The 10,360-nt window shown below is 38.4% G+C and overlaps 1 non-coding gene across 1 annotated transcript; it reads left to right on the top strand.

Annotated features, from left to right (window-relative positions):
• Positions 1 to 5,432: 5,432 nt before the first annotated feature.
• On the top strand, positions 5,433 to 5,539 carry LOC128289908 (small nucleolar RNA R71). Its single transcript, XR_008279549.1, has one exon. It is a non-coding gene; the product is annotated as a small nucleolar RNA R71 (small nucleolar RNA).
• The last annotated feature ends 4,821 nt before the right edge of the window (positions 5,540 to 10,360 follow it).

The following is a 10,360-nucleotide window of genomic DNA, read 5'->3' as shown; positions in this document are numbered from 1 at the left end:
CCACTAACTAAACATGTTGGCAACATGTTTCCACTCATAGCATGGCCGGCCATCATGCTTCATTTTGGCTAATTTGACATGCAAGGACAACACTTTCCCACATGTATTAATAGGCCACCTTACAATTGCCTAGCACATTTCTAAATTTTCTCACATAAGTCCTATTTGATAAAAATTCACTTACAATTAACAAAATCCAAACATGAAATTTTCACACATGCATATATGCATATAATGAGCATCAATTATGATGGTTAATTATTATTATGACTCGGTTTAGTGGTCCCGAAACCACTTTCCGACTAGGGTCAATTTAGGGATGTCACAAAGCAATAATAAAAGTGAACATGAAAGAATTAATAAATGCTCAAAAGGCTCAAAAATCTCACAAAAATTATGGCTTTTTGATGTTTAAAACTTGTGAATTCCAACTCAAAGTAATACCTAAACTTTGGGGAAACAACCTAAGATTTTAAATTCTTAAAAATCAACTTATCATGCTTGATTCTTTAACGTCTTCAAGTTTAAACAGTCAATGCATAAATGCCTATGTTTTAATTCAAGATATATCAATAAAAATCATAAATCAATCAAAATTTATCCTACATATGATATGAAAGCTCTTCAATGGAACAAGGTAGTCATTCAGGGATTTTTCTGATAATGAAATAAATACCCCCCACAGTTAAGATGTACATTGCCCTCAATGTACAAAGATAGATATTAGAGTATAAAAATAAGATAGGGAGAGAAGTGAAACTTCCTGTATGATGAATTCCTCGAACTGGAGTTTTGAAGAGTAATCGGTTCGAGAGTAGAGGAGGATACTCCGGCGGTCGTAGAGGTTCATTAGTCCATAAGTCCTGTGCCAAAAGAATATTATATCTACTGGTAGCTATGGTTGTGGTCGATCAGGACATGGCAGTCGTGAAGAACCTTTCCTAGTGGAGTTGTTAGTTCCTATGCGATGATGAGCTTAAGAGCTATTAGGAAGAATAATTACTCATAAAGAAATAACCGAAATTGATAATTAAAAATAAAATTCTAAAATCTAATAAAAATAAAAACTAGTTTTAATAAAAATTAAAAACATAAAGTAGTAAATAAATGTTTTTAAACATCTTGATCGCTGGATGGTTCGCGAGGTGGGTCTAGCGATGAGATGTGGAGGTGCTGGCAAATCTGCTGTAGAGTAGCATCAATGTTGTCAAATCGTTGAAAAAACTGCTGCTCGAATCTAGTGAGGTGCTCAGAGATGTCAGGATATAAAGCCACCGCATGAACTGGACGCGAGGTGGTGGTGGCTGAGTTAGTGGGTCCTCGTGCTGTGGAGGGACATCTTCAGGAATATCCTCGTAGGCTTTCTCCTCGATAGATTGGGCGAGACGATATTGGAGAGGGTAGGTTTCTCAACGCCTATCGATCATCCTCATGCTAAGCACGCTCGAGATACCTTGTGGAGACATCTGTCTGATAAGGGTAAGGGATGATTCTTGGGCCGCGATACTGATGAGCCTGAAGTGTCAAACCAACCGAGTAATATAGGGGCCAATGGAGATGACCCCTTTCCTATGCCGCTCCGTCTAGTGCTAAATTGCAAGGGCGATAAATAGGCAAGATCGATGACATGCCCGTGCGACTACACCATAAGTAGGCGTGGTGAGTGTTGACGACGCTAGTGCTCTCTCACCTCCTTGTAATCGTGTGAGCCAAAATGGCGTGTAGGTACCTCAGGGATGGTGGGAGAACTAATGCCTTGGAGCGGCTAGGATTGTGGGAGGCTGCACCAGGGGCCAAAGTGTGCCAACACTTCGAAGGGGAAAAATGTATGTGGTGAGTGAGAGCATGTAGTTCATTCTCCTCTTTGAACTGCTCCGTATATAAGCCCAGTGCAGCACCAAACTTTGGGACACTTAGCTGGCGGACTAACCCGCCTAGATGAAACTGGACCATGCCAGGATTATCGTAATTCGTCATTATGGTCTGAAGATGGAACGTTGAGCATAGTTCCATTGTGAGCTCGAGGTATGTTGGTTCGATGATCCCAAAGAACAGCTCCCAAGGGTCGGTGGTTAGGAGGGCCCGAATTGCATCAGCCAACTGAACTTGTTCTATAGTAGCCCAGTCGATGCAGCAGCCCGTAATTAAAGATCAGGCCCGAAATATTTGGAAAAGCCCTTCTTGAGGCCCTCGGGGGAACTACAGGAGAGGGTGACAAATTTTTGTGGTTGGACCCGTGGAAGATGACACTCCCTTCCTCTTCTTCGAAATAGGTACAGCGGTTTTCTTTCCTCATGAAGACGACATGGTACCTGCGATAAAAAACCATTAATTCATTTTGAGGAATGATCAAAGCAAAATGACGATATTTGTAAATAACAATCATAATTTCAGCAACGACTAAGACTAACAAGTTAATCAAAGCAATCAATTGTATGGCATAAAAATGGCAATGAATTTCATGGAATCCAACATGTGTGACGGATGAACAATGTTAACACTAAAGGCATGAGTATATATATTGTTCGAATCATGAATATATACTTCTAACTAATCAAATAAAGTAGAGAAATCATATAATGAGTAAGAATTTTAACATGAGAAAGATAATAACTATTCTAGATATAACTTTGTATGATAAAAATAAGAAAGGAACATGAAAAATTTCATATTATTATGATAAATAACCCTAGAAATTAGTAAGAATAAATAAGATAAAAGTGAACAAACGCTAGAAAGAGGAGAATGGGCGTCAAAAATGGAGTTAGAGGTGGAGTACGGGCATAGTAAGGAGGCCGTGTAGAATTGCAGTGGCTAGGGTTAGGATTTTTGAGTGGGGAAGACAATGAATAGTGTAAGGTATTTACAAATTTTGGGGCACATGGCCAGGTAACAAGCCCGTGTTCCTTAATTTTAGCCCGTGTGATTCGTGAATTTTGAATTTGAACGCGTCTGACATTTAGTACACGCCCGTGTTCCTTGGGCGTGTGGGTGTACATGGTCGTGTCGCACGGCCATGTCGAACGTTGTTCGCTTCTCCCATACCAGTGTATTCAAACCCACACCTGTGTCAATCTAATAGGTTCAACAACGGGTGCTAGACACGGGCGTGTTGAACGCCCGTGCTATTTTAATAGGTTCACTCATGGTTCTTCCACACGGGCGTGTCTCACCCCTTTGTTGTTTTGGCAGGTTCGACTACGGCCATGTTCCATGGCCATGGCATTTTATCGTAGCCCTTGCTTGGGAAAAATTATTGTCCTATTTTCACACGGCCCTAAGCACGCCCGTGCTCTTGGTTGTGTCCCTGTGGAAAACCTGTATTCAGGCGCTCTATTAGTAAGTTAGATGTTGAAGGCTAAATTTTAAAGAAGTTAATACAGTTAGTGCTCGAGTTGCCTCTCGAGAAGCACTTATTTATAGTCTAAGCTTGACTTACCTCTCTGTTGAATGATCATGGTGGTTTGAGGAGTTTATACTCCTCATTCCTGCTATTAATCTCATAAAAATAAGGTTTTAAATAGGTGTTGTTTACCTTAAAAGTGCCGAGCTTGGGATGACTCACCTGACCGTATGGAATGGGAAAATGCTAAGTACCGTAAGAGGGATTTCTTCATTCGATGTGGTAGCGAAAATGTGGGGATCTGTGGCATCTAATAAGACTCTATCTCCAACCTTAAGTTGATTTGGAAAAGGATTGAGCTTGTTCTATCGTAGATTCGGTTTGTCAGGTGTTGTCAATTTATGCGTCCACCATTCATCTAGCTCCTCGATTTGTAGGCTTCGATCTCCATGAATGGGTCCTCTACTATTGCTTGAGAATGGTTCATGTACTTCCTTCTGACTCATTTCCTGCAAAGAAGGTTGCACCATATTGTTAGTTTTAGTAGAATGGTTTAGACGATCACCTTAAATTTCCATTGTGTTGCTAGAATTGTGAGCTTGAAGGGTGATTGTTTTGTCTCCAACACGGAGTGTGAGTTCACCTGTGCCAACATCAATAATTGTTTTAGCAGTTGCTAAAAAGGGCTTTCCTAGAATTAAACGAGTGTTGCTATCCTCCTCTATGTCTAGAACAATGAAGTCAATGGGAAATATAAATTTATCGATTTTAACTAGCACATCTTCAATAATAACCCTAAGAAATCTTATAGTTTTATCTGCTGATTGAATGCTCATCCTAGTCTGTTTGGGTTTCCCGAGACCTAATTGTTTGAACATTTTGTAAGGCATGATGCTAATACTAGCCCCCAAATCAGCTAATGAATTATTAACATCTAAACTACCAATTAAGCAAGGAATTGTAAAACTCCCTGGATCTTTCAGTTTTTTTAGTAGTTTATTCTGGAGAATAGCTGAGCAAACTATGTTTAGCTCTACATGCGATACCCCGTCCATCTTCCGCTTATATGCTAAAAGCTTCTTTAAAAATTTCATTGCGTTTGGAATCTGTGATAGAGCTTCAATAAACGGTAAGTTAATATGTAATTTTTTTTAAGAGTTTAAAGAATTTACCAATTTGTTTATCTGAGCGGTCTTTCATTGTCGCGTTGGGGTATGGCACGCGAGGTTTATATTTGACACTCACTGATTTGTTTTTATTGTGATCTACCTCATCTTGACCTTTGCTTACCACAGTTTCTTGCCTCGGTTCTGGCTCAGGCTCAATAAATCCTTCTTTATCTTGAACATTAATCGCGTTGAGCTATTCCCTTGGGTTAGGTTCAGTATTACTTGGCAAGCTCCCTTGTGGTCGTTCGGAGATTAGTTTGAAAAGTTGGCCTATCTGAGTTTTGAGCCCTTGGATCGACACTTGTTGACTTTTAAGTGCTGTCTCGGTGTTCTGGAAACGAGTTTCTGACACCGATATAAACTTTGAGAGCATCTCTTCAAGGTTCAGCTTCTTTTCCTGTTGGTAGGGTGGTTGTTGGTAGCCTGGAAGTGGTTGTGGTCTTTTATTTCCTTGACTGCCCCACGAGAAATTGGGGTGGTTCCTCCAACCTACATTGTAAGTATAACTATATGGATTGTTTTGAGGTCGAGGATTATTACCCATGTAATTTAATTGCTCGTTATCGATGTTGTGGCCAAAAGGTTAGTATTTCGAATGGCTTGTTCCACCTCCACTTGCTTCGCACTACATTACTGGTTGAACCTGTGAAGAACTAAGAAAACCATCAATCTTTTTATTCAAGAGTTCTACCTGATTAGAGAGCATGGTGAGCTAATCGACGTTATAAACACCGGCTATTTTCGTTGGCTTTGTCCTCATGACTTACCACTGATAGTTATTCAATGACATCTCCTCTATAAACTCATACGCATCTTTAGGTGTTTTATTATTGATGGTTCTGCCAGCAGCTGCGTCAACCATTTGCCGAGTCGAAGGATTCAGGCCATTATGGAATGTTTGAAGCTGAAGCCAAAGCAGTAACCCATGGTGAGGGCACCTTCTCAAAAGGTCCTTGTATCTCTCCCATGCATCATACAGTGTTTCTAAATCCATCTGCACAAAAGAAGAGATATCATTACGTAATTTAGCTATTTTAGCCGACGAAAAATATTTTAATAGAAATTTTTCAGTCATTTGCTCCCAAGTAGTGATTAACCCTCATGGTAATGAGTTCAACCACTGTTTAGCTTTGTTCCTCAACGAAAAAGGGAATAACCGAAGACGAATGGCATCATCAGAAACACCATTAATTTTAAATGTATCACATAGTTCTAAGAAGTTGGCCAAACGAGCGTTGGGATCCTTATCTTGCAAACCATCAAACTAAACAAATTGATGTATCATTTGAATAGTGTTAAGTTTTAGTTCAAAAGTATTTGCAGCTACAGCAGGTCTAACTATGCCCGATTCAGTTCCTGTTAAAGAAGGTTTAGCATAATCATACATAGTGCGTGGAGCAAGTTTTGATTAGCTGCAATTGGAGGAGGTAACTGATTGTCTTGGTTTTCAGCCATCTCTTCGGTTGGGGGTTGAGTGTCATCTTCATGCTCGTTCTCTGTGTATCTTAGGCTTCGCCTTATTTCTCTTCGGTTTCTATGAACTACGCGATCGATTTCTTCGTCAAAAAGTAGTGGTCCTGACCGGTTTCTTCTAGTCATAAACTATAAAAAACTAGCCAGAAGAAAGAAAAAGAAAATTAGTAAATTAGAATAAAATTAAAAATAAAATTATATTGCAAGAAAAATAAATGGCTAAAGTAATAAAAATTGAGTGTTTCTAATATTTTAGATTCCCCGGCAACGGCGCCAAAAACTTGATCGCGTGTTTTCGTGATAGGTTTTAAATATTTATAATTAATCGTTCTTGAAACTAACTATTATCGCAATGTAGGTAAGTGTACCTATCGAACAGTAGTATAGTTTTAGCAAGACTGGATTGTCGAACCCAAGGGAACTAAAAGTACTAGTAATGACTATCTTTTTATTATGTAGCCTAAGAATAACGAGGTTTGTATTTTAACTAACTAATTATCTAAACTAACAATTCACAGAGAATGGAATTGGGGAATTACTTTTGGGAAAATCGATTGAATTAAGACAATACCTAAGGAAAAATCCACCTAGACTGTACTTGTTATTCTGGCTCCGAATCGGACGATTTATTCATTTAACTTGTTCCGTAAAGATCTCTAAGTTATGTTAATATCCCTATTCAAGACTAATAACGTCTAATCCCTAGATTGAATAATTGAGACCTTTCTCTAATTAACACCCTAGGGTTGCATTAACTCGATCTATGGATCCCTTTATTAGGTTTCACCCTAATCCAGCAAAATCTTGTCACCCTATGTCTAGGCGCGCAATCAACTTCGCTTAATTATGAAAAATGTACTCTTAGACAGGGTCTATTCCTCCTCTGAATAAGAGCTTATCTTGAATCAGTATCCTAGGATATCAAAACAAGAATTAAGAACACATAATCAAGAACAAGTTAAATATTTATCATACAATTCAGAAAATAATAACAAGATTTGTCTTAGGTTTCATTCCCCTTAGGTATTTAGGGGTTTTAGTTCATAAATAAATAATAAAACATCTCAGAATAATAAAGAATACAAAATATAAAGAAAACCCAAAACTCCTAAAGGGGAAATTGAGGAAAGATCTTCAGTCTTGATGGTGAATCCGGCTTCTGAGATGGATCAATCGGCTTCCTTGGAGTACTTCCTTTCTCCCTATTCTATGCCTCCCTTTTCTTCCTCCTCTAGGATGTATTTATAGGCTTTGGAAAGCCTAAGAGCCCTCAAAATTAGCCTTTTCTGAATTGGACTCAACTTGGGCTTGGCAGGGACACGCCCGTGTGACACGCACGTGTGCGATTATTTTAGGCCGTGTTCGAGCTTGATAGAATGGCAGGGGCGTGTGTTATACCCGTGTGAATCATGCTTCGATTCTGCCAAATTGACACGGCCTTGGGGTCTGCCTGTGTGAGGAAGTCCAAGCCGTGTTGATTTTGTATTTTGGCCCATTTTCTCCATTTTTGGCCCGTTTCTCGTTCCTTTGGCTCTCCTATGCTCTCCTAAGTATAAAACATGAAATTAAAGCATTAGGAGCATTGAATTCACCAATTCTAAGGAAAAATCATCCATAAAATGTGTTAAACATAGGGTAAAAATATGTATAAATTACGGTTTATCAGTCATCCATGATCCTCTTTGTGGCCTCGATCCTATATTCAGCCACATTAGGGGCAACTCCAGCAATACCCCTGAATATCTCAGCCCCATTAGACCTGAGTCATTCCGTAACTGACACATGGCCCACAATACTAGTACTAGGCCCAGTGATCATTTCCAGAATCCTCAACATCGCTTGGGACAGTGCGTCGTCCCCAACCACTCGATTTTGAGACCCTGTCTCAGTCATAGGCGAAGCTAGTGCCTCTCCAGCTTCCTCATTAGGCTGGTGTCTAGCTGACGAAGACCCAGATCCAGCCCGAGCACCTCCACGGCCTCTGCCGCGACCTTTTCTGCAAATACCTCTAGTGCTCATGATCGTATATGCTTAGTCTTTATTAACAGTTTTATGCCATTCGGTTTATTGTTCCAAAGTTTATTACAGATATTTTATGAACAACATTATCTCAAAGTTTGTTTTCGCAGTTTGCAGTCTTATTATGGTTTGTAGTTTACTCTAACTAGAGAGTTTCAGTATAGTTTTACCACCTAAAGTAGTCTAAATCATAACATTATTATAGTCGTTTTAGTATAAACAGTGAGAAATCTTACAGGATCGGCGTAGAGACTCAATGTGCCACTCCTTCAATGAAACATTTCCACATTATATTAATCATTTTAAACCAATTTGAAATAATTTGTTAAAATTTCACGTTTTTGCAAAAAACCAAATCCACAGTCGAGTTTTGCAGCTTGACTCTGATACCACTAAACATAACACCCCAAACCCGGCCTAGACGTTATGACCGGATCTGGCAATACCACATTGAAGTGTTTTTCTAAATCTAAACTTTGGCTAGCTTCTTTGCATAATTTGAAAAGCCGGTAGGAAATCATGTTTGTTCGTTGATAATGTGGATTTGTATGTTTAGGGTCTACTTGTGCTAAAACATTGTTAATTTTATAAAATAGTTACCCCTCGCAAAAGCTTTTAAAACTAGGTGTGCTCTCGTGGTGTTTTTGAAAACATTTGACTTGTGAAATCATGACAACTATCCTACTGCTAGCAGATATAAATCCAATGAAATATAAAATGCCAATTTAAAACTAAATACCCAAGAGGCCTTATTACATAAAGAAAACACAAAATAAAACCAAAATGTAAATTAATAAAAGTTAAATAAGGCAAGTGGCCACCGCTAAGTCCTCCATCACACTGACCGCCTAAGTCTGGGGATTGCCTGCACAGTTAACAGAGGGGTGAGTTTACGAAAACTCAGTGTGTAATCCCATTGTGACACCTCTAATGTGACTCTAGTCGGAAAGTGGTTTCGGGACCACAAAACCGGGTCACAAAAATAATTAGATGTTATATTCTGTGCTTATTATATGTGGGATTTGTATGTGTGAATATTTCGTGCCTTGATTTTATCAATTAGGTGCTAATTTATAAGAAAGGACCCATGTGATAGGACTTGAAAATGTGATAGGTGAAATTTAAAGTGGCCAAATAATGCATGAATTATTGACATGAGGGACTTGCATGTCAAATTAGCCAAAAATCTAAATGGTGGCGGCCATGCTATGGGGTAAGGCATATTGTAGACATATTATGTTAAAAAGGTGTGGGAAGAATAATAAATAAAGAAGGGAGTGGGAGGAGAAACCAAAGTTGTCTCCCCCTTGCAGTGAATGGAAGAAAGAAAGACTCCAACTTTCATTTTCTATCTTGCTTCCTTGTCTCTTGCAAAAGAAGCTAGAGAAGATAGGCCTAGTGCATGTAGCGGAAAACCATGGAATTTGTTTGCTTCTAAGTTGAAATTTTCAAGTAGAAGGCTAAAAAGAGGAAATCGGTTCTCTTTGGCCGAATTGAAAAGAGAAGAAGGAGGATGGTGCTCATCTTCTTCTCATGCCACTCTCTAACCGAAACAAAGATGAAAGGAAGGGAAAACTTACCTAGAGCAATTCGGCCTTCATCTTTAGCTATTAGGAGGTAAGCTTTGAATTTGTTGATTTGGCTTTATAATATGCTAAGTTAAGTTGTGGATGCACTCTTGGTAATGTCAAGAAAGTTGAGATTTCTTATGGTGATTTGAGCATAATGCCAATGTTTGTGTTTATTGTTTGTGTTTTCAACTATTTTGGAGATATGTTTTATGGTAAATATGCTTGTGGTGTTTGGTTTTGTGATTTGGTAATGAGAAATGCTAGGTATAATATACAATCGGTATTATGGTTAGTTCATTTTGGAGAAAAAAAAAATTAGATAATGGGATGGATTAAGTGTGAGTGATTCTATTATTCGGCTTGACTAAATAGGTGAGGTAATGAGTTTGACATATTGATATGTTTTGTATTTGTGATAGTTATTAGTAGCTTTGGTAAAGGAGTAATGTTCATTAAATGTATATTTGGCTATGATGGTGAGTTGTTTTTAAAAGTGTTTTATGGCATGATTTATGTGATGGAAGTAATAGATAATATGTACGTGAGCATTCGGCTATTGTTTTAGGTTCAAGTTGACGAGTATGAAAAATTAGTCTTATATGCATAAGTAGTTAGCAAAGTGGTTAAGCTACCGAATTTAATTATTAAATGAGTTCTAAGCTTGCTGAATTTTGAGATGTGATTGGGAGTGAATTTGACATGAGCATATTTTGTTAATGATATATTGATAAATGTTGAGTTATGATACCATGAAATGAACTTAATTATCAAATTGCGAATGCGTT

This window comes from Gossypium arboreum, chromosome 2, assembly GCF_025698485.1.
Source record: "Gossypium arboreum isolate Shixiya-1 chromosome 2, ASM2569848v2, whole genome shotgun sequence".
Taxonomy (NCBI): Eukaryota; Viridiplantae; Streptophyta; class Magnoliopsida; order Malvales; family Malvaceae; genus Gossypium; species Gossypium arboreum.
Note: the sequence above shows the minus strand (reverse complement) of the source record. Positions and strands in the feature narration are given on the sequence as shown.